Source organism: Pteropus medius, unplaced genomic scaffold, assembly GCF_902729225.1.
Source record: "Pteropus medius unplaced genomic scaffold, Ma_sr-lr_union100, whole genome shotgun sequence".
In the NCBI taxonomy this organism is placed as follows: domain Eukaryota; kingdom Metazoa; phylum Chordata; class Mammalia; order Chiroptera; family Pteropodidae; genus Pteropus; species Pteropus medius.
In genome coordinates this window covers 49171871-49198055 of record NW_024344378.1, presented here as the reverse complement: position 1 = coordinate 49198055, position 26185 = coordinate 49171871, and the positions used below count along the sequence as shown (strand labels likewise).

The 26185-nt window shown below is 39.5% G+C and overlaps 1 protein-coding gene across 6 annotated transcripts in view; it reads right to left on the bottom strand.

The window, feature by feature from the left end:
- LRMDA (leucine rich melanocyte differentiation associated) overlaps nt 1–26185 on the bottom strand; it is a 993794-nt gene that overhangs the window by 230095 nt on the left and 737514 nt on the right. The gene's annotated exons all lie outside the window — the stretch shown is intronic.

Sequence of the window (26185 nt, the reverse complement as noted above, 5' to 3'; positions counted from 1 at the left end):
CACATTTTCAAATTATTTTTCTATTGGAGGTTATGAATGTCGCTTCCCAAATTATTATGACAGCTGTGAGGGGAAAGCCCGCATCACAGATACAACTTAGAAACAACACTCAACCTAACAAAATGGTAGTTTCATTTGTGAAACAAGAAAAAGGAAATGAAAAAGAAAGCATACGCCATTTGGGCCGGGGTGGGGGACGGGGCGGCGCGGGGGCAGGGGGGCGGTGAAATACCTCCTTTGAGCTTTACACAAGAGAAAAGAGTCATGTTAAGCCGCCGAACTCCCTGTACTTTTTTGTTACTACCATTTTTGTTTCCAAATCATTCTAAATTGGGAAGGCGAAGGCTGAGCATTACTAATTCCAAAAACTCCAAGAGGACATCGGATATTGCTTCCTCATTAAGGATGATAGAGTGTAATTGATGTGCCTGGTGCCTGGCCAATTCCAACTTTTTGAGAATACCCCTTAATGTGCGGACATTATTTTTGGACTACTGAATGCCAGAAAATAATGAGCTGGCATTCAGCTTTGGTGAATAAGACCCTGAATTTTCATCTAAAAGCAGTTTTGAGTTATTGCTATAGATAAGGTGTAACTGTGCAAGGGAATTTTATCCATGTTTCTCCCATGAATCATAAATGAGAAAAAAAATTACAGTCTAAATTGCACTTAAAAGGAATAAAGTCTTTTCATGTCATACATGATTTATCAAAATGATCTCATTTTAAGGGTACTGTGGTGTATCTTGATTAATCACATTAGGAAGCGTGATGAATGGCCTCTTTAATGGTACCACAGGATTTATGGGCAACATCCCGACTTGAACCAGAAGGGTAAGAAGTAAAATATACAACAGATAGCTAATGCAGATAGGGTGTCAGTAATGCTCTGACTTGTTTTAAAATTATACTGGGAGCCTTAGCTTCAGGAGATTCTGGATCCGCCAGGTGGTGGAGAGCAAACACGTTTTGCACAGGAACTTGAGTGTAACTATGAATACAGCATAACCCTTCCCTAACCTGTTGCAATGCAAGTAAAATCACTCTGCTGGACCATAAAAAGAAGAGGCATCTGTGAAATCTGAACAAATCGTGTAAATTCCTAGTAGGAAGAGGGGGACACTACCTTTTGAGATCAACGTTCCTTCTCCTACTGCCCTATTCCAATATCCTCTTCACATTTCTCCTTAATATCCTAAATGCCTTTTTTTAAGCCTCCTCGAGTCTGCCCCCACTAATTTCCTCTAAGGCTGACAGATCAGAGGCTTTTCTCGAACTGTTCCTTTTAGAGCTGAGGAGCCCTCCTCGTAATCCTGCTGCTTGTCTGCAATTAATCCTTCCAGTTGCCACATTATTAACACCACCACCCACAGACAGAGGAAGCCCCCGACCCACTGGACACTGGCTCCCGTCTGAAGCTTCAAAGGTGCCAATCACACCCTAGTCAGAAAGGTGCCTGCTGTCAGCATCAGAGGTTTGCATCCTCTCCTCCCTGCTGATCAAACATTCTTCCTCAGAAGATTAATTCAGAGTCTCCGCCCATTTCCTCCCATATCCTCTTTCCCTTTTTGGTTTACCCAACGATCCATCTTTGCTTGGAAAAAGGGAAGCCACGGATAATAGAAGCCCTTTCAAAACAAAAGCTGGGCAAAGGCAAATTTAAGTCCCAGCTGTTATCAACTTTTTTAAAAAACTCATTTAAACACCTTAAGGCAATGAGGATTAGGGCCTGGCCTGAAATGCCATTCTTTGATCAAAGACCCCGAGACTTTACGCAAACATAATCACTAGGCAATGGATGCCTCTCTCAGAAGGCTGAATTGATTTGTTTGACCGCAGTGCCTAGGATGGGCAGAAAAGCTTCACACTTGTTTTCAACTCCCAGCATACATATTACCAGGCCAAGAGACATAGAAATTATATATTTTTTTCTTATGTCTTAGTTGGAACAAAGTCATTTGCAGATTCAGACATAGCTGTGGGGAGAGGGTGTGGAGAGTGCGTAACATGGGTGCTTGCTAGAGCCTGTGCCATTGGGGGCGGGGAGCAGAAAGCCCAAGAGAGAGAGGTGAGAAATAAGTGAATCCATTGTCTCTGATGTGAAGCAAAAGTGACTTCACAGAGAAAGACCCATGTTTACATTTGCCGACTCTACCGGAATCTTCTCCAGTCACCTAGTAACATAGTTACCAGTCCCTGTCTATTAAAGTGGTCTTAGTAAGAGAACCAGCAGGACCTTTCCCAAGGGCCACTGAACAGCCACCAGGTGATTCATTTGCCAAGTTTCTCACTATCCAGCAATGTGTTTTAGGATCAGGTGCTAGGACTGACTCACAGTAAATCTTCAATAAAAACTTTTGAGATGGCTCAATAACAAATTTTCATATTAAATTATGGCTCAATAGTGTTTACACTTATATACGTATCTAGAAGTAAATAATCTTGAAGTTGCACAATAAAGAAAATATTTAATATGAAGATTTAAGGGACAATTGAAAATCAATATTGAAGCATAAGAAGAAGTCTTTATAAAGAGAAGGTTAATTGGGCTTTTGTCTTTGGATTTTGATAAGGGTTTTTTTTTTGGAGGGGGGTCATTTTGTTACCCTACAGAGATACTGCTGGAAAATAAAATTAAAGTCATGCATAATTAAGAATTCTTGACTGATACGATTATATTGGGGCAACTGACCACATATTTCCAGGGTAGGTTGTAAAATCTCCCATGTTGAAAAGTTCAGAAAGGAAAAGTTCTTTTTTTTGGTTGTAAGTGATAAAATCCAATTCAAAGTACTTTTGGAAAATAAATAGTGAAGAGAGGCTTTAATGATTCCAACTTTACAGAGTTTCATGTGTGGCTGGCTCCAGGTGCTCAAACTTATCTTTAGGACTTCCTATCTCTTTGCTTTGTACTCCTCCAAGCCAGCTTCAGTTTCTCCATGTGGTGACTTCCCAGGAGCTCCAGATCTATGTCTTATCATCTTCAAAGACAGTGGAAAGAGCTTCTGTTTCCTTAAAGTTTCAGGCAAAATCCGATGGCCTATTTTGTGTTAAATGCCCCTCCTTTAGTGAATCTCTGTGGTGGGAAAAGGAACACTTTGCCTGATTGGGCCTAATCATGTGCCCATTCCTAGCGCTGAGATAGCAAACTGGCTCCATGAGAGCACTATACACTAAAGGCAGTGAGGTGATGGCTCTCAAGAGGTAAATTTGTTCTAGAATACAGTGTAGTGGGCACCAAAAGGGCTGAAAGAGCAAATCCTTCTTCAGAAGCACACAATTTCTTATGTAAGCCTTTTGGAGCTACTCACTGCATGCCAGAAACATTCAAAACACCTCATCACCATCTTTGGGCAAAACAGCCTGCTATTCAGTAGCCCAATCCTGAGTCATCACCAACATCAACAAAAGGCTTCCACATCCCCAAAATCTTCCCCACAAGGCCTTCCAGATACTGTATAGTCTAAACTTTTCAGGCTCTCAGTTGACACCAGACAGCTTTAACATACAATTATTTATTAATGAGTTTGGGTATCTCACAGAAGATGAAATAAAAACAACTACAGCAAAGGGAGCAAACAACATGAGGGAAAGGCCAATGACGGCTCCTGGGATCATAGTACAGCATGGAAAAGGAGAACAAAGACACAGACACACAGACTGAGAACTGAACCACTGAACATCACAGGAGACCTTTGGGATGATGACACCCCATCCTGCCACCCTACTCCCTCACACATAATCATGTCAGTAGGATAAAGTTAAAATTAGTTTAACATTTCCTGCATAAGTCAGCAATTATATATTTAATTACTAATTAGCATGTATCAAGTAGCTACTGGCTACTGAAATGAGACGTCATTCCATTTTTGTCCACGTGAAACAGCACCACAAGAGAACGTGTGACCAGTATGGAAAAGTAGCATGGGTAGGTGCTATGAGAACACCATGCTAAAAAGTTTTTATCCTAATCTATGTAAATTTCAAATGTTTGGGAAAATAAATTCTAATGGATGTCTGTCGTTTCCCAAAGGCATTGCTCTGCCACTCTGTCTCTTGGCCCTCTTTTTTCTTCTTTCTAAAAGTGATGTCAAGGATATTTGCCCTGGATGCATCCAAGAACCCAGATTCATTGCTCTGTAAGTAGACGAGGACATTGTGTTTTGGGAAGCTTAGATAATTCCTTGAAGATCAGTGTCATATGTGAAACTGGGACCCTGGCACACTTAGGACTGGCTACTACATTTGAGTTTTCTGGGAGTCTCGTATCCCCATAGAGACTCAAAGAAAGCAAGCAGGGTTCTCTTCTTAGCAACTCAATAATACCCACTACGGTAACTAAAACAGGATACATTCCAATGCTAGGCTACTAAAACTCTCATGGGCTAGAGCTCTGAGTGTCTACATGAGGATAGCTAAAATCATGAAGAAAAACCATGAAGCTTGGATGAGGACTTCTTGAAAGGGTTGCAGAAGCGCTATGTGCGTAGTATGTATGCATGTATGCCGATTGTAGAGGAGAGGGTAAGGATATAGAAGACTTCAAGTTCTAAACACAGTCTTTTTCATAAAGTTAATATTAATCTCCAGTTTGTGAAATCTTCCTACATAAGGACTTTATCTTCTCCCAAGTAGCAGAAAACAGATGTCTGTCTAATCTGGACATCTAATAGTCTCTTTACTCTCTAGATTCAAACATGTTACCTTTACATTGTTAAACATTAATTTTCACAATATTAATGCTTTTATATTACAAAAATTCAGTTGATATTGTAGAATGGAGTCAAGAAAAATGGTGGGAAATTGGTGAATGTGCATTTAAGAAATAACCCCAAAACATTTTTATTCCTTCTTTTCATAATTATTTGAAAATAATTCACAGGCCTTTTTTCCTTATTTTATATCATCAGTAATTGTTGACATGAAAAGTTTCATCCATCTAAATATATGTGTGTAAAGCTATTTCCTTGACGGATTCCAGATCCAAACATGTAAGAGAGTACTACATGAAAAATGACTGAACAAGTATCGTAATCAGTAAGTCTTATATCCTGTGCAATATTTCTAATCATTCTAGCAGCCTTATTCTCCCCGTAGTCAAAGGAAAATTCAAAATTGACTGACAGCTTTATTTTGTAAAGGAATACTACCATTGCCTTTAAAATCTTAGTTTAAACTCTTCGAACACACTGTAGCTAGAAGGATTCAGTCATTGACAAAGTATACAGGAACCTACCCTAGTGAAAAATCCCATCCTGGGTATATGTAATACCTAGGACAGTCCAAATGCCAAAAAATGAGAAAAGAAAGAGGGTATGTATGTGTGTGGCGATGGCGGGGGGGAGGGGGGGCAGATTATGCAAAAGAAAAGAAAATTTTTAAAGAGAAAAGAAAAAAAAGATATTTTGGAGTTATTTCTCAAATAAGAAATCCATTAAACCATTTTCCACTATTTTTCTTAACTCCATTCTACTACATCAACTATAATTGGTACCAGTTGTAAAATAGGAAATCCCTATACGTTCTACGAGCCCTCCTTTCTCTTTTCCCCATTTAGGATTCCTAGGTTCTAAAAGACAAACATGGCCACAGAAACCCAAATCTGCCTTTCCCAGTTCCTGAGTTTATCCTGCAACTACACATTCATAGCCAGTTTACAGAAAGGTGAATGACACTGTGGTAAGGAATACAACGAAGACATACAACCTAGATGGTTACAAAGGACCAAGATCAAAAAAACTCTAAATAAAGATCCATGGAGTACATGGGCCTATGGTTTGGCCAATATGAAGCAAACTCCACTCTATTTTCTAAAATTGGCCTCTCTTCCTCCCATCTCCATCTTTATCAGAGAATTACTATAGATTCAATTAACTGAGCAAACTTATTTTAGAGAAGACACAGTTCCTGGCAAAGTCACATTATGTCTTACTCAAAGTGACCACCCTTAGACCATCTTTTTAAAACAGAATTTGCTCGTGCCTCTCTTCCGCTTAAAAATCAAGTTATTATTTCCCTTGCTCTTGAGATAAATAGAAAGCACCATACGTTGCCTAGAAGGCCCTCTGCCCTGGCCCTCGCCAACTTCTCCAGTCCATCTCTCATCTTTATCCCCTCGCCCCGTGAGCCAGTACCTGAGGTGCCAGGCCCCATCCTGCCCAAGATCTTTGCATAACCTAGTTTTTTTTCCTAACCTCCTCTCCCCAAGTTGCCTAGTTAATCTCTTACCTTTCGAATATCAACTCATGCATTACTACCTCAGAAAGATTTCCCCGACATCACTTTTACAAGTACTTCCAAGGACCCCGTAACTGTTTTCTGTGAAATATCGTAGTTTGTAATTATCTTATTAATATATTTTAGCAATGTTTCCAGACGGTTTGCTCCTTGAAGGTAGTGTTCCACATCTTCTAAAAGTCTGGCTTATAGTAGCTTCTCCATAAATATACATTATATGGTGAGACAAATGAATTTAAAACACTGAACAACAGCATCTAAGAACCAAGGGTAACAAGAAACACACATCTGCCCAGACTTAGTCACCCTCTATACTGCCCTCTGAGGTGATCTTCTCCCCACAGAGCTCCTAAATTCAGAAAAGCTGGCACACAGAGTCCCCCAATGCTTGAATTTTCCATGCACAAGCTCATTCCAAGCACAGCCTGGTTGTGAAAGGACTTTAATATACACTTAAGCCAAAAGAAGTCATCCGATGAGAGTTTAGAACAAAGGAAAACCTCTCTCCTGTACTTCAAGCTAGTCTACAAAGGGAAAACACAAAACACAAGCCCATTGTTTTCAAGATGCATTCAAGTCTGAGATTTGGGGTCTAGCAAGAGAGAGACTGGCCCTTAGTGATCAGAGATAGCAACAGCTTTGCTCAACTTTCCTTTTGCTAGAACAGTCTTTCTCTGTCCCCTGATAAACGACTAATGAAAAGTTTAATCTAAATAAAGGTATGGATGGGCTGGCCCCCAGGAGTGCAGGTGAGCATCCCTTATCATTGTCCTTCGCTCCTCCAGGGCCCTAAGGTTAGGGCTGGGAAGGTGACAGAAGCTGTTCAAGAGTCTTCCAGGGCTGTCATCAGGAGAGAAAACTGAGTCGTAGTACGGCCCTCTTGTCACAGGGCTCAGTCGGCAGAAGGGGGTGCTGTAGTGTAACCTATTTGGGATGCAAATGGAGTGCTTCCGCAAGCTGCAGATTAAAGCCGCTGCCTGGCAGGTCCTCAGCGGCACTAAATGTTGGATTCCTGCTTGTCACTGCTCACTGCAGGTCATTAATAGAACTCAGAATGGTGTTACTAAATGTGAACATTACAAAAACTTATAATCAGGGAAAAAAAACAAAAAGAGTTCAACTCATCCAGCTCTATGGAGACATTTATTCAAGATCTCCAGAGTTCAACAATTTTATTAGCTTTAGATTGACAACTATCTATCACAGACCTACTACCCGATAAAAAGATAGATAGATAGAGAGAGAGAGATAGGGAGATAGAGAGATAGAGAGAGAGAGAGAGACAGACAGACAGACAGACAGACAGACAGACAAACTGAGAGAAACAGAGGTGGAAGGAAGGCAGGAAGGGGAAGAAGAGAGAAAGGAGGGAAGGGGAAGAAGAGAGGAAGGAAAAAGGGAGGGAGGAAGGAAAGGAGGAAGGAAGGAAGGAGAGATTTAAAACTCTGTGTGTGTGCCTATGTATAGCAAGAAAGAAGGAAGAGACTACTTCAAATGAAAAGGTTTTATAGATGGGGCCATGGAAAGCAAGTGCTGGAGGGATACCTCCCTTCCTCTGGGTTGAACTTCCATAGACATGGGAGAAAAGATCAGAACAAAACCTCCAGCTTCCCAACACCAAGCCAGCTGGTACTTAGGCTTTGTTTTCTGACCAAGTCAGGTGCTCATTCTGCCAAGCGGGTTTTCCTTTTTCCCTTTACTTCAGCCAATTCCTGTTTTCTTCAACTGGAGCTCCTCAAGACTCATCAAAAACACGATTTAATTACATCTCCAAAAGAAAAAAAAGGGGAGGAGTGTAAACATGACTCCTTTTTATCTCCTGATACATCTGGACAAGTAGACAATGTGCTAAAACAAAATAAATCTGCCCTGACAGTCACATCAAAGAGTTCAGCAAGGGGCTTGCAGCTACTTAAAGCGCAGGAATGCGGTTGCCAAGCACCGGCCTACCACTTATCAGTCCCTGGAAGAAATGCTTTTTTCTCTCTTTCAGGGGGAGATGAGGAAAGTTAGAGAGTGGGAACCAGACTGCGAAAGGAGATTGGGGATTTTCAGGGATTTTGAAGCTTAAAATGAATTGCACGAAAAAACGGGGTTTTGTTGTGCGTTCTTTTTTTTTTTTTGACACGCTGTCTATATTTTTATAAAGGTAGTATGTGGAAACCTTCTAGAAAGTGTTATTTAGGATTTGCAGAAATAGGTGATCGCAGAAAACACTTCTACACAAATTTGCGCCATATCTCACCGCTGTGAATTTCTCTGTTATGAGAAGAGCCTAATGCTGGCTCAGGGGTCTGTGGAAATATCTCACATTCACCAAAGTCAAGAGTGAAAAAATCCTTAAATCGCCATAGTAATAAATCATCCAACATCACAAACCACAAACATTTTTTCGAAAAGGCAGGAAATGGAGCATCTACTCCAGCAAACACAACACGAAAGAAAACAGAAACTCTCCCAAAAAAACCAAGTGTGAACTGCCTTGTGCAATGAAATAAATCTAACCAGATGACCCAAAATACATGTACAGCCTCACGACTAGAGTTTTCATAGTAAAGCACAAATGGAACTGACCCTGAAATCTGGCCAACACCTTCAGCCTTTTTCTCCCCACCACCCCCCGGGGAAGATACTGAAACAGATGCTGTGAAATTCAGTCTGATCTTCATCCCATATGCTGGTTCTCCAGGGGGAGCAACGGAGAGATTTTCCTCTTCCCATGAACACATCCTCAGGTGGGAAACTGCCCCATTTCTTTCCTCTAGCGAAGCTACTAAATTTAGTTACGCTGGGAAATATGAATTGAACATGAAATGGCATTGCTGAGAAGTACATTCCATGAGGACCTGAGGGCACTCTGGAAAAAAAAAAAAGAGCCAGTTCAAAATAACCCACCAGTTCTCAGTATACACCAGACACTGCCAGAGAGATTTTGTAGTTGCAGCAGAGGGGCTAAAAATATGCAAATGTATTACTCTGGCCTAGGGAAGCCAGGGGCTTTTTAAGTAAACAACTTGTTATTTTCTTTTTGGATCAGAGGAAACAAATTCTGAAACTACCATGATCTCCACAAAGGATAACTATGAACACCATGAACAATTACCAAGTCTGCGATATTGCACAAATAAATAACACTTACCATTATCTCTAGCGCAGTCATATTTATTAAACAGTGACGGAGGGCAGCAGTAACCATTTTTATTGTCCCATATAGCTCCTATTTTCTAATTAAACAAAAGGTTATTTCTACTGTTAACATAGCCATTTGTCTAGATTGGGTCTTACATAATACTTTTGCCAAGCATGACAGACTCTAAGAAATTATGTTGTGGGGTGGTTTTGTTTTGGGCTTTTTTTGCTTTTAATTTTGCATGCTGACTTGCTACTTAGAAAGCTCTGTCGGTTCATAATCAAAGCAAGAGGCCATTGTGTGGAGAATTCATAAATAAACTTCGGCAATTTTTCCTAAAACATGATGAAGCAAGCACTTGGTCCTACCCTTTAGATTCAATCCAAGGGCAATGGTCTGTATTATTAAAGATATAGGTCAAGCCAGTGTGCGCTTCTCTGTCCTGTGGGATGTTTTAGAAGCTGCTGTCACATTACCGAGATCTGTTCTGTGACTCCTAATTATTCCTCTTGGCAGCTTTGGATTTCGAGTGATTCCTCTCACATGTATGTAAAAATTTATAAGCTGTTTCATAGAACAGCATGAGTTATTTCCTTGTTGTTTGTAATAGCACAAGATACCGACTGGAAAAATATACTAATTTCACTGACAAGGATAATGGTAACAATAAAATTTGCATTGTCTTCTGCAAAACTCAATAATACTTCAGATCAACATTTGAAATTGTAATTTTTTATTTCGATACAATTACAACTCTGTGCAGGGCCATCTTTCTCATGAGCATCTTAACAAGAAGAAAACACATGGATTTTCTCCTCATCTTTAAAATCACTTTGGTCCAAAAACATGTATTAAGTTGCCACTATGTGCAAAGGATGGTAAGAAAGAAGCCAGTGTTTACTGAGCATCTAGTACATACTTGGCACGTTCACATAGGCCATTTCATTTAATTCCCAAAACGACTCTCAGGGGTGGACAAATATATCCATAATGGAAACAGCACCAGGATTCCACCAAGGAATTTCCATTCCTATTCTACATTTCCAAAACAGTCTGACTCGAGCACCAGGTCCTTGTACCACACCAAGAGGAGTGACCTATGCTGTGACTTAAAGCAGCTTACAGTCTAGTAGGAGGGAATAAGATAAATTAACAACTGCAAGAACAGGAGGAAATGCTCCAGAAGAAAGTCCAAACAAGATAGCCAAGGGGCTGAATGATGGTAGAGATTTTTATCTGTCCCAGGAGAAAGGCAGAACTTGGTACGGAATTTGATTTTCACAACTACGTGAAGTATGTTGGACAGGTATTAACATCCCTATTAGATGAGAAAATGGAGACTTAAAGAAGCAAAGGGCCTTCCCCAAGAATTGATGACTTGCCCAAGGTAGAACACAGCTTTCCTGACTGTTTTGCTGCCAAGATCAATGATAATAATACCTGACTTTTTAAAATGCCTTTCCCCTAAAGAGCTCTTTCCCTATTCTGCAACCATAGCCTAGGTTTAAATTTTGTGCAATTTTGGCAGTACCAAACTCCCTCACAAGTAGCTGTGTGACTTTTCTAGGTTTCAAAATAAAACAAGGCTCTGACTCTATAGGTGGTATATGCGATGATATGTGATGGTCAAGGGATCTCACAGTCTATTTTTAATTATAAAAATTTACAACTCTTTAAATATCACCAATCAAAAATGTTCACGAGCATATGGTTAACAATGTATCAATTTCTAATGAAAACATTCATTTGTTTCATTTATTCTCAAATCTTCCCCTAAATGCCTGCCTCTGTACGAGGGAGAGATTATAATAGATCTTTCATACCTAATATGCTATGTCTGCTCTCCTGGTTTTCGAATGGATTTACTTTCTTTCATTTCTTTGGAGATTGAGTTGGGGGTAGAGGGAGATGAGGAGCATGATTTCCTTTGTACAGATGTAAATGGGAAGTTGAGTAAATTGACCCATTTTATCAGACTCCTAATCCTACAAAGTTTGAGTCCCAGATCTCTATTTCTTTGTGCTTTGGGGCTGGATATCTTTCTAAAGGACAAGTTCATTCATTCTCACAACCAGCCAAAGAGTAGCTCTTACTGGGTTTGTAGAATGAGAACACCAGGTTGCAGAGAGATTGGAGGAATTCTTCCACCTCTCTACTTAGCAAATTTTGGCTCTCAGACAATGGTCCTGAGAGGGATCAGGAAGTTACCCTGCAAGAACAGACTGTCTTTGTAGGGATGATTCCCACCAAAGGAAGGGATGGTTTGACGGCATTGTAACTGACTATGTGCAAGCAGACCAAGTGAAAACATGGAAGGAAGTACAGCTCACACATATAACCTCTTATATGTGTGACATATAATGTTTAACTGCAGTAAAGGGGCTTCTGGGTTTGGATAAAACCCTTTGAGAGACAAACAGAAGGTATTTAAGGACTCTGATTACTTGATTACTTGGAAGATAATAGATGGAGTACCTGGATGTACTAAAACAGCATAGCCTCACATTACAGAGATGAACACATTATCAAATCTGCTCTCTAGGGCTCCTGAAGTCCAAGTCATTTTTTAAGGCTTCATCAGCCATGCAAACTGCAGGACTCCTGGGAGACCTGAACATCTCAGACGTATGGACACACATAATGTATGCAATACCTTAGGCGCACACACTCATAAAAGTCTCTTCCTTCTCCTGTCCTACAACAGCAGATATTCTTGGTATGTATGCAGGAGAAACATCTATCTGGAACATTATAAGTCCCAGACATCGCCCACTCAATGATAATTTGGCTTTGGTTTTTCACTGATTGATTAGAAGATAAAAGAAGGGTTACCAACCAACAGTACAAGTGAAATTCTCTCAACTTTTCTGGGTCTATAAGGAAAATCAAGAATGCTATGGAGATAGAGTCCTTTCCCAGAACCTGAACCTGATGCTAGAATCAACTAGATAGCAATAACAGTTGGAGATAAGAAGAGAGAACTCATAGGACCCTCCGTCATAGAGTCACAGAACAATTTTTTAAGGCCCACGAAAAACTGGGGAGAAAAGTATATTTCATGGAAGAAAGAATTCTAGAAAGTAAGGCTTTAAGGCACAGCTCAAGTTGTTTCCTCTACCAGATGTCTCCTTGGTGAAATTCTATTCGTCCTTCAAGGTTCAACTTAAGCATTACCCTCACTGTGGCCTCTCCAGACCTCTAAGCGTTGCATGGCACTTGGTAGGTGCCTGCATTAAAGCACTTGGTGGTGAAATGAGTTCTTAGCAGACTGTAAAAGTCTCTAAGTTAGAGTCCATTTCTTCTCCCATTTTGGTAATTTAGGCACCAGTGATGGGCCTGATACACAGAAGGCACTTAGCATAGGTTGAATGAATGAGTGAATAAAGGACAAGGGGAGAAGACGGCAGCCATTTCAGATTATTTCTGTCTTCCTGTCTTCCTCTCCTATGCTGTTTGGAAGCAGTTGATAATTTCTCACCACGTTAGGCTAAAGCGACATGGGACTTCGCCAACACACAGCTGGTACCATCTCCTTCCCCATGCCGCTAACTAGTTGGGGGTGGGGGCAGGAGATGTTAGCATGATGTTTTACTCAGCAGGCACAGCGCCGAGGCGCATTTTTAATGATTTACCAGTTCTACTTGACTGAGCCTGCACCCTGTAAGTGGATCATATGATCAGCGATCACAAGTTAAACTGCTTTTGTTGCTCGCAAGGCATGCATGGTGGGCTGGCTGCAGGCACCAGAGGCTCGCACGCAGCTGTGTGTAAGACAAGGAGAGGTTACGTACAACAGGCAGTTAATGGCTCATACCAGCAAGCCCTCGACTTCAGGAGGCACATGCAGCTGAATTTTAAAAAGGTAAATGACCTTGCAGCTGGGAGCTTTAACTATGTGTTTTTACCTATTTGTACCTGGATAAGTAAACATTTGCAGCACGCCAAAAGGCCCTGAAAGCACTACTGTAGCCATAGGCTAATCCCTTTCTCTCTGGATGAAAGACTCCAAAACAAACGGGGGAGGCGGGGGAGTCATTTTCTGCCTCGAGCATCACAAAGGTAAAGGGGGGCAATGGTGATAATGACTTCCATTTGTTACAACTTTCAGAAGTCACCAAGGCTCCAGTTCTAACCAGCTGCCCATATTCAGGATTCCATTTTCCAGGAAGAATGACAGAAACAACAGGCCTCCAGACAGAGAGAACAGCTCCAGCCAGAGCCAAACAGAACTGTCTCCTACTTGCCAGCAAATCTGACACAAGGAGGCTGGAATGAACATCTCCACGCTTGTTCTACTATCCAAAAGGGTTGCTTCTCCCAACTGCTGTCACTCAGGGCCAAAAAAGCAGGCCCATCTTAGCTGTCTTCTCCTTTAACTTCAAGTCTACAGATGAGTAATCATATTATGGAGTCTAGGTCTTCTTCCGCAAATTGCCTGCGTCCTGCTGAGTTACCCAATAACCAACATTTAACTCCTTGCAAAAGTCCCTTTCAATACCTCCAACTACAACTGGGCCACCAGTGCTGCATTTGAAATACTGGATAAACACCCCAAGTGCTTTCCAAAGAGCAGAATATTTGTGATTTACTATCTGAGTGGAACCTTGGTAATGTTGTTATTTTAAGAACTCGTCAATCAGTTGAGATTAAGATAACATTTATTGCAACATAAACTGAGATTGCCATGAGAACAGGCAAAATATCTGCGGAACATTTAAGATATTTCACAGGCAATGAATCAATAGAAGGCAGTTCACTGGAGTGATAAGAGTACTGGGCTGAGGGCTGAGAGCTGAGAGCTCTGGACTCTTCAGTGGTTCTGCCCCTCACCAGCTGCGTGACTCTCAGCATATCATGCCACTTCTTTGACCTAGACTGCAATCCCTTGTTTAACAACTCTGTTGAGTTTCTACTATGTGCCAGGAGCCATACTAGGCACTGAAAACAAGCATGTTGGGTTAGATGATCTCTAGGTATCATTCATATATGTATATGCAAATGAATTAATAAATAAGAAAAGCTGCACTCCATTGCTAGCCACCATCTGTTGAACCAAAATAATCTTTAAATGACCAGAAATATTTGCTTCCCTGAGATGCAGTTAAATGGGTCAGCCTAATAAGGTTGGTTTATAACCATAAAAAAAAAAAAAAAAAAAAAACCAGCACCCCTCCGTCCAATATACAGTTTTAATAAACTTTATTAAATTTCCATTGATCCATATGCAAAAATAATTTGTTTACAATTTGAACTCAGCCTACTCAATGGTGCCTAACTCAATAAAGGAAGAGGCTGAGAAACAACAGCTGTATGGCTATTAACACATTATGCCATCAAAAACATTAAACAGTGGGTTTGGTGAAGGAGTCAAAGTTAACCCTTTGAATATCTCTAAACTGGAGATCAATTTTAGAAGACGCTTTGCAGCTAAAGGAAGCCACAGACTCGGAAAGGAATTTCTCTCTACCTTTTGAATGAGCCTACAAGAGTAGAACACTTGCCTATGGCTTTGCAGCATGGCCTTCTAGGAACTTCTAAGTGTGTCATCTAAGCCAAATGCAGAGATGACAAAGGGGTGGTAGGGTTAGAAGAAAATGTCTTAATAATAAGTAAACTTATTATTAAGCTTGACATATTAATATGATTCATGTGATGCCCTATATTTTTGGTACTTAAATAAATTGGTTAGTTTCAATCTTGTACTAATAGAGATCGAGTTAGGGTACCATTCTTTTTAGCCAGTTTGTTCTATTTGGGAATCACATCTGTATTCCAATCAGTAAGTCAAAAACAATGAGTACTAAATAAGGCAATGTCCCTAATCCCAAATTTTATACTGTGGATATAGGAAGGTAAACTAACTAGGAGACATGAAAATTTGAGAAGAATTAAGCAATATACTGTGTAATTCTGAAGATACATAGGGGCCAAGAGAAGAGGGATGAGTGAAGATTAACAAAGAAAGGACTTTACAAAGGAAATGGGATTGAGCTGTGATTGGAAGAAGAGTAGCGTTTCGAAATGTGCAAGGAGAAAATTAAGGGTCAAGCAAAAAACTGAAGGTGGGGACTGAGGAGGACTGGGGGAGGTGGAGCCCAGATAGCTTAAACAAAGAGAGAAGTATAAGAAACAATAAGGATACTATTGCCTTTTTTAGCATTTTTGGTTACTAGGGCTATAGGAGTACAAGGGAGGAGAGCTGGAATCGGTCAGTGCATACCCACCCTATTACTGTAAAAGACAAGCAGAGGGCCTGCCCACAGCGGTGGCAGTGTCAGAGAAGGGGATGAAACGTAGCTCAACTTTTGGAAAATCAAACTTTCCTTGGTATCCAGGTTAGTAGCCATCTGATTTCTCAGCTTAGAATTCTGAGTGACGACCTGAATATAAATAAGAAAATAACTGAAAATATGTGGGCAAACGTTGAAATTCTCAGCAGAACAGTGAATTTGAGCCAGAAAAGGTCCTTGTGCCCTTTGAAATGGGCCTGTCCATACGTCTACAAAGTTGTAGACGTCTCCTCAACACCACTTTGCTAAAAAGGTCCTCCAACTCTGGTCTCAGCTCTTCTAGTATGGTCGGCATTCACTTCTGTGCAAGGCAGAACATCGTTCTGTTTAGTAAAACCCTTCAATAAAATTTCCTCTCTACATTGTGCCAAAACATCCTCCCTGTACCATTAACCCCCAGGTCCTAGGTTTGATCTCAGAGAAATGGTATTTCTTCATCCACATGACACTGATTCCACTATTTCAAAGAAGATTCTATGTGTCACCTTAATTGCTTCTATTCTAGGCCAAGGATTTACTTAACACTCAACAGCCTAGTCCCTCTCCTGGTCTCTCGCTATTAGTTTTCCTGTTTTTCTTAAAACATGAAACTCTGAGCTGAATGAAGTCCTCTAGATGATGTGTGAACTGTGCAGATATCAAGACGACACTTGTTCTGAAAAATTAGGACCCAAAGCTTCTATTACACCTAAATTGGCAATACCTTTCCAAGCTCAATCTGATGGCAGTTGTACATCAAACCTCAAATAAAGTGTCCCAAAGCTTTTGATGTGAGACACTGCCAAGCCACACCTTTCAAGTACATATTTCCCTAATTGATTTTTTAAAATATAAAGTTAGGATTTCAAACTAGCAACCCTATTAAATTTTGTCTGGTCGGTATCAGACAATGTTTTAGCTTGTTGAGACCACTTAGAACTATGACTGCAAACCTCTGGTAAGATTGACTTTGTATTTTGAAAGATAATAAGTGAGGCCCCTTTCCAGCTCCTTAGAAGTAATTGATAAAAATGTTTACCAGTTCAGGGACAAGGACAACTTCAAGTCTGAAGCTAAGATATATGGATAAAGCCTAAGGCTTAGGAAAGGAGATAAGCCTTTTTACAAGTTCTTTGAGAAGGGTAAAGATAGATACCAAGTAGCGACTTTGGTAGCATAAAAGTATATACTTAGATGAGGAATGCTACTTCCCCCGCCCCCCACCCCCCTCCCCCAAGAGCTATGTGTATTAGGTCTGGAGCAATTAGCAAACCAGAGAATTTCCAGTGTGAACTTTCTCAACTTAATCAAGAAACTTAAAAAGAGAAACTTTACTATCTAAATTAACCTAATGTTCTTGGAAAGATGAACACGAAAGCGACCTGAACACACAAAAAAACAGAGTTCACTTTGGTCACTGGCCCAAAAACTTGATACCAAGTTTAGAATGAGTTTCTCCCCTGAGACTGGTACATGAATTTATGAACATCTGCACGACCAACACCAGAGCACCCATTCTTGTTAACTCTTCTGTTACTAAGGTGTAGTTACTGTAGAAGCTCAAAAAAAACCATTTTTGAGAACAAAAACCAGCACAACCACCAAGTGTAGCACTGTGGCTGAAAAATGCCTACCATGCCCAATGACAGAGAATATGAATGTGCACTGCCTAATTATGAATGAGCGACATGGAGCCAAATATTATGGTGTTACAACAAAGCAGACAATAAATAGATTTGAGGGTCCCAAGTTCCTTCTCAGAGGGAAAAGTGAGGGATAGATGGCTGCTCGAACATTTTTCACGTCCCAGCCAGAAGTATGTATCTAAGAGATAAAAGTAACATGGGAACTTGTTTGCAGAACTCATAGACGACCTTGCCACATGTGGCCATTGTCTCATTAATCTGAATGATTACAAAGACCCTTTGCTCCTTATAGTTATCTCCTTGGACTTGAAGAACCAAACCATATGATGTTGAAACTCAGAGTTTTGTAAAAGCTGAATTATGCTGCCACCAACATAGGCCAAATCACCTGTAATCACTTACATGATACTATTGAGAAGATACTTAGGCGTAAAAGTCTAAAAGTCTAAAATAATATCAATAGAAACATGAGACACCATTATATAATTCTTCGCCATTTTCTAAGTGTTTCAATAAAATTACCTTTTTTGGTCCTCTCACAGATCCCATGAACAACATAAGGCAAGCACTATGCTCTCATTTTACAGACATGGAACTAAAGAGACAAATGAAAACATTTGCCCAAAGATACACAGTGATGAAAACACAGCCTCTTTTCCCTGTTTGCAAATTTGCAGGCACAGCAGTCCCAATTCTTGGTTTCCAATATTTTAGAGTAAACTTTTGTTAGAAAAGATGGAGCAACCATGTTTAGTAATGTTTACGCCGTCCTAATGCCCTGTCGGAACACATAGCATGAAACTTCTCTATTATTAACTGTCCAGTGATAAATCTACAAGTCAATTGTCACATGGGGCTTTCTGATGTCAGTCAAAGCAGAACTGTGTGAGAAACATCAGCTAAATATACCTAGAAAGCAGGAGCAACAAAAGTGTGTGCATTAGGAGTCATAAAGTAATATCAGGAGACTTGTCACCAGGAACACCATTAGTTGATAAAAATGGAAGTAAAGCCTATCATTATTTCATCAGTCTAGTCAATCTTCATTGGAAACAAATATATACAGATTTGCCATTATATTCCCAGCCATAACATGAGCAAAGATACTGTATATCTAGCTACACGTCAAGCAAATTACCCATTATAAGGCAACCATTTGACCTGAAGCCACCATGATAAAAAACCTGAGACTGGAAGCAATGTGGGTAAAAAAGCAGACAGGATCCTGAAGATCTGGGTTCCAGGCTCTGTTTTCACACCTCCCCAGGTATGTGAGCTTGGTTGGGCAAGTCATCTTACTGCTCGGAGTCTTCATTTTTTTCTAAGCAAAACTGTGAATATAAATATCATCTTTAATTCCTTCAGTGACTACTATGGAAGTTAAGTGGGTGACTGCATTTGAAAGCTATATACACGTTGTACAAATAGGAGGAACTAAAATGCAGCCTTATCTCTGTGGCTGTTTAATGCAGGCCACTGGGCAACCTTGTATTGACCTCTCCTGGCCTGTGCCAGATAATTTAGTACCACTATTGTCATTAGTAAACATCCATCAGGGGCCTGCTATGGGCTTTATTATACATTGACTTGTACCGTTCACTGACATTTTCATGTGTATATGTATGGTCTTCTTTAAGCAAATATATGCTCATCCAGGGAAAAGAACCTATACATACACAGGTGTGTATTCATATATATATATATATATATATATATATATCTTAGTTCAGTATATGACAGGATACATAGTCAAGTCTCAATGAAGAGGTAACTTGATTGTCTTAGAAACTAATCAAAGATAGAAAAATAGAAAGGTGGTGAAATAAACAGAAAATGAACACCTCTCACTTGTGGGAAATAGAAGATATTTTTAAGGGATAGGCACAATAGCTGCATTTCCATCTGTAATCTCATGTAGAAAAATGTTTTAAAAAAAGATACGAAGGGTCTCAATCAACCTATTCCACTTAAGAGCATTAATGCTAAGTATGCAAACGTTCACCTGACTGATCATTAAGGTATCAAGAACTAATTTTCCTCCTTTTAAGAGCTTATATGTCACATCCCACCCTTTGGGCCTTCCAGAAATGCATTTAAATGCCTAACTGGGAGAAAGAAAAGCATTCCAGACAGCCAGGTGTTAGTGATTCAGCCATTAAAACTTCAGTTATAAAATATCCCCCACAATTGTAAAACATTTCAGTCATTAGAAGATCATAAATAGATTAAGATGACATTTTAAATTATTATGACACCATGTGTATAAAATGTACATTGTTCATCACAATATCCCAGATGACTGTGACTCTGATTATCTGAAGTTAAAGATAAAGTGCATGTGTTATTTATTTTGAGGCCCAACAGCAAAAGACAGGGAGGGAGGGTAGGTGGAGAAAGCAGACATACAAGTGGAAATTGTGAATGCTGCATCCTTCCTGAGGCAGTGAAAGACTTTAGATTCATTTTGCAGTAACACAAAGTTGCTGCTTCTTGAAAAAATAAATCATTTTTAGAGGATCAGGCTGAAGTATAGGAGAAAATAACCCCCAAATTCATCATTTTGAAACCATTATCTAAAATATGGTACACACTCTTCTTTGAGCTAATTGAAACACTTTATTGATGTTCAATATTAATTTATGTCTAAAACTAGAAAAGTACCTCTTGACTCTTTTTTCGTGTTACACATACTCACAACTACCTCTCTCAATATCAACTCATCTCTCACATCTTCACTATATATTTTGTGCAAAGCATGGCTCCAGCCCGAAGATCTAGCACCCCCTTATAGAAAGTGCAGCAGCTTCTTCTAAAGGAGTCCATCTAACCACCATCACCAGAACAGAGGACAGAACCCCAGAAGACTGTCTCATGCAGAAAGAAAAGAAACCTACATTTTATAATTTATAACATGGTCATAAGAATCAGTAATATAAATAATTTGGTTTTGCTTACAAACGCATGCTTTTCTACCAAGTCTTACCAAAGAAGCAAATTCCTTTAAGGATTTAAGTTAGGTATTTTGGGAATAAGTTCCAGGAGTATTGTACCTAACTTAAATCTTTACCAGCTGACTCACATGAAGGATTAGACCCATTAAGGCGATTATAACTAGTAATTGGAAAGTTTGAGAGTGGTCTTTAGGACACTCTTTAGGTATATGTATGATTCTGCTACACACATTGGTAACTCATTCCACCAAAGTAGGCAGAGATAGGTGTGTGTGTGTGGATATGGACCTAGACATACAGTTTACAATGGATACAATTTAATTCTGTCCAAAGAATTTTTGAAAATTTATTAGGACTAGAGAAGTGAAAATGGCATAGGCATCAGAGAACCTGATGTAAATACTCCCGTTCTGTTCTCTCTGATTCAGTCAATGAAAACATCCATGTTCCTTTCGGGATTATCCTGGTTCTTCGGAACAATCTTTCCCAAAAAAAGAGTTCAAAACCTAAGACGTGAGGTCAATAACTTATCCCATCAGGTTCTCCAAAAGGATCAGCTTAACGAGGGTAATTAAAGGTCAATTCATCAGGACAATTAATCATCCATTTTGCCTGGTCAGTCATGAGACACTTCTAAGAAATAACTACCAGATTTTTGCTAGATTAAAAAAATTGGAAGATACCAGATCCAACAGTTCCTAAAAACTCTAGACAAAATCTGTTCAAATATCCTTTTTAATGGGGAGAAGAGACACAGCACTCTATTAGAGAATACTTCCTAATATTGAGCTGAAATCTACCTCCTTATAACACCACATCAAGTAGGGCTAAGGCAAATGCTCCATTTCTGTAGAGCCCTTTAAATCTTTTCTGCATTACAAACACTAAGGAGGAGATGTTGAAAAAAGAAAAAAAATGTACTTTGGAAATAGTCATAAAAGAACATTCTCCAATCAGCCTCACATTCTCCAAGGCTGATTCTTTCATTCTGATGATTTGGCAGGTCTGACTTAGGCTGTCAGAAGGAGACTCTCTATTTTTTTGTCTGTACATATTACGAGCTTGGGAATGGAAAACATGTTAGTAAAATCTGTGTCCAGTTTTTTTCTATTCTCCAAAGTACCCCTTTATTGGGGAAGTCTGCACTTTGGCACTATGGAAGCCAAGTTCTACCCTTTCCAGAGAAAGATTCCATGAAAGTCTCTAAATTTACCCAAGTCAAGACCTACCTCCACCTTCATATCTCTTTCCCTTAGCTTGGGCAAACCATTAGCAAATTATTCATTTGTTCAGTTTTTGAACATATCCTTGCTGAATGTCCATCTTATTAAATGTCTTTTATGTTTATTTGTATCAATAATTGCCTCTGTTGGAGGAAATCTATTCTTGGAAGAGAACTTCATGGGCAGAGAACATGCTTCATTTGATTTGCAAGGAGGCTGGCACATCATCATGTTTCCTGATTGACTAATTGGCTCTGGCTTTATACATCTCAAGGGATTTTCTAAGAATCTCTTTCTGTCTACTACACAAGGGAAAATACCTTTATTCAATACTGAGATTCCCTACTACGAGCCAAAGTATCTTCTTATGTTGTGGTAACATGGTGGGTGAGTATAAATCTGGTCATAATATATTAAAAATGTATAAAGAATCCTACCCGAACAAATGAACAAACTGGAAGTTAAACCAAGAGGTTGAACTCTTTGAACCAAACCTGACTCAATGCTCATTTTCTGGTGTTTCTCCCCTTTCTAATGCCAAATTAATCCCAAATCATTTATTCTACCACAGCAATGGGTTTCAAATGGAATTAAAGTTCATATTAGGTCTGGCAGGCCTGGATTTGGTTGTAGTTCCTTCAGAGGAGATTTGTTTATTTGCTGGTCTTTTTATAGAACTCAGAGAGCAGAGTTTTAGTTTTAGGAAGGACTTTTTCCTCCTTTGGAAATGTAATAACAATGGTGTCACCAGAGAATGTTTATGAACACGATGCTACAAAGTGGACCAAACAAAACACACTTTATTTCTGCTTACCAAAATGCATTGCCTTTTCTAACAGGGGCAGACTGGCACAATTATTATTTTATTATAGTAAATATTATTATTATTATTAAATGTCTACCACTTCAGACAATAACAATGACTTGCTGGATCTCTTTCCTCAGAGAACTTGGCATCAAGTTAGATTAAGACAACTGAATCTATAACTCATGGCACAATACACTGTGTTGTGCAGTAGGAGCATTTGGGGCCCTAACTAGGTTCTCAGAAAATTCAGAACAGGATCTTTCTGGAATCTAAAAAAGAGTGAGAGTTCCTGTAAAGATGAAATTTGATCTAGCCCTTGAAAAATGAGATGAGTTTGAAGAGAGATCAGAGAGACAAAACTCAAATTACATGAATGAAGAAAGTCTAAGCCTGCATGTTCTGGGGGTTACTGTTGTTGAGGTAAGCTATTCACTTTGGACAAGGGGTTGGAGGCCAAGGGCCTGAAGCTCTTTGGCTGAACTCACTCTTAACTGCTGCTGATCCAACCCTCACTCTGGTCTCTCTGCAGACCTCCCAAGAAACTCAACATATTTTTACCTCTTCGAATGCAATTTGAAAACTACTGTTTTCTTTCAACTCTCTCATTTAAAAAATGTGGAAAAACTAAGGCCCAAAGACAAGAAATACACAAGGTCACTGAGCTGGTTAATGGGTAGGGGTTAGAATCCAAGTCATTCGATTCTCAGACCAATGTGCTCTCTCTCAACCCACACTTCCCTTTAATGTTCAAGTTGACGGACTAGCTGTCTTAAAATGATATAATGAAACAGGACATCTGATAAAGAATCTCCAATGGGAAGATCTTTATTGTCTTTTCCACCTTCCATACTGTGTCAGATATTGATATTTATAAAATGATGGGAGAACTGGCATCAGAAAACGTATTCTATGGTAACTCTTTGAATTAGGGCCTGAAAAAGAATAAAAAGCTTACAGTAACCTACTATACATCTACATTGCTTCCCCAATTAACTCTAAACAGACTTTGTCTGGGATGAAATAATTTTAGTCTCAATACAAGGTCAGCCCTACATAACCTGAATAAAGATAGCCAAATATGCTTATTTGAGCTGAATTACATTTGGTAGTTTAATAATATGAATTTACTGCCTTTTCAAGAGGGACTCTAGCACTGGGGAGAACTTTAAAATGCATCACACTTAAAACATAAAATTAAATTCAATTAACTTTTATTAGGAGGCTAATACACTAGTACCCTAGAGGGAGAAACGAAGCTTTCAGCTTTCTCAAGATTTTCAAACCAGGTCCCTGGAATCCAGGCCGAAGATACTGGACTGGCTCACCCCATCAAAAAGAGCTTCATGGGTAACTTTAACATCTATACTCAGTGGACAGGACCATGCCTAAAAGTCTTCAGCTAAAAGACCCTCAGGAGTGTTAAACCAGAAATAATAAACAGATAGAAATCATAACCTCTCAAATAAAAGACAAAAGCAAACACAGGGATGGAAGCATGTGAGAGTCCCAGAGACCATATGTTCTTTATTAAACCTGCCTACCTTTTCTGCTGTCAGGATAAAGGTTCACCTATATTACATTGGGCATAATTAACCACTCACGTTGACTTATTGGAAATTCTTAAGCCAGTTTTTGCTTTTCTAGAGCCTCATTACCCCCCCAACCCTACATTGATATATTCTAAATTTTTAGGCAACAGTAAGAAGGGACTCCCTTTGTGACTTCATAAAGAGCAACAGATTACACCAGCAAGTTGACTTTTGGAAAAAACTGGATTCTGAACAGGTTAAACACTTATATCCTGGACATACGATAAAGTAATATCATTTACTCATTTAATAAACATTTATGAGTACCTACCTATTATATTGCAATGTACCATACTAACCACTAGAAATTCATGGGTGAATGAAATAAATTATCACTGCTCTTGTGGCTACAAAAAAAAGGGAAGGAGAATGAAAAGTAGACAGAATTTAAAAGTACCCCCTTTAAATAAACAAAAACCCAACATCTAATTAGAGGCAAAGTCCAGCTCTCAATAGAGTGGGTTGTAATTTGTCCAAGATTGTATTAGTTTCCTGTTGCTGCTGTAACAAATTATGACAAATTTAGTGGCATAAACAACATAAGTTTATTGTTTTAAGTTCTGGAGTCAGAAGTCCAAAATGATTTTTACAGGTATAAAACTGAGATGTCAGTAAGGCTGGTTTCTTCTGGAGGCTCTGAGGAAAGAATCTGTTTCCTTGTCTTTTTCAGCTTCTAGTGGCTGCATAAGTGCTGTGTTCCTCGTCTCGTGTCCCCTTCCTTCATCTTCAAAGTGGATAGCTTCAATCCTTGCTTCCTTCATCACATCGCTTTCTCGTCTCAGACAGACATCTTTTGCTCCCTCATACAAGGATCATTGTGTTTGCATCAGGCCCACTTGGATAATCCAAGACAATCTCCCCATCATAGATTCATAACTTAGTCATATCTACTAAGTCCCTTTTGCCATGTAGGGTAATATTCACAGGTTTGGAGGATTAGGACATGGAGATACTTAAGCAGCCATTATTTAGCCTACCACAAAGACCAAAGGTAGTATCCCAGACCTCAGATACTTGGAGGGAAAGAGAAATGACCTGAGCTCTTAGGGATATGAACAGCAAGCATAACAGTGGTAGTGCCTCCTTAATATTCACATTCTCTGCCAAAAAAAAGTGAGAACCTGTGATTAAGAACACTGCCTTTGGAGTGAAATATGCCAGGGTTTCAGTACGAGCTCTACTCAACACCTGGATTTACATGGTCAAGTAACTTAACCTCTCTAAACCTCAGATTCTTTGTTTCCAAATGGAGATCACAATAGTGTTCGCTTTCTAGGTTTATTATGAGGTTTAATAAGATGATCCATACAAAGCACTTGTTGTGGCACATTGTAAACTTTCAATGAAAGTTATTATTTCATTGTTATTATAATTATTAAATCGCTGACCACCCCACCTGGACTTTTGAACCTGTGGCTGGGTATTTTAAAGGCCTCCACTAGTGCAGATAAATGAAATACCCGGAATATCGCTCTCTCCTACTTGAAATCTCATTTATCCATTGAGCACTTATTTTATTCATCTTTTCTGCTTTCCCAGCTCATATTCACATTCTCTATCCCCTTCACTCTGACCTCCAACAGTGTGTGTACCACCCATCTAAGGCTATCACATAAAGTCTTGCCACTTCTAGTTTGTTATTTTTTGTATCATTTATAGATTATAAACTGCTTGAGGGCAGAAATTCCTATACTAGTAATTAATGCAGAGATGTGTCCATAGTACATAATCAATAAACTAGTTAAATAAACTGATTTCAGAATGTATTCCTCACAACTTTGCAGAGAAAACACAATACCACATTTCACATGAAAGGGGAGCCAGCTGTATGCCGTGAGGTATTCTGCGACCTTGAAGTCGAGCTTCCTAAATCAGTTTAATCCTCATCCCCCTTTCATATCATGTACTCCAAATTGCCCTATATCGCAGGATGAGTAAGGCCCCTCTTACTTCAGCTGTATACCAAGAAGTTCAAGTATCAGCTGCATGCCCAGGGAAAACAGGTAACAGATTTCTCTTTGGACAAAGAATTGAACAAAGAGGACGCACCAGTCAAAGCCAGTTTGAACCAGTCTGTGCTACTCTGAAATCCTCCTGGCTTCTCCCCAGAGCTGGCGCAAAGAGAAGGGGAACATCGATGACTCCAATCTTTGGCCTTCTAACCAGGAAAGGACTTGTGAAGGTGAGTGGTTTGCAGACGAAGGGGATATAAAAGAGACAAAACCAGGATAAAAATTAAATAAAAAGTAGCTGTCTTAAACTGTAATTGCAGTCCTCTGCTGAGCACGCTTGCAGATATATAAATGTGATTTACCATCAGCTTGCAACTACA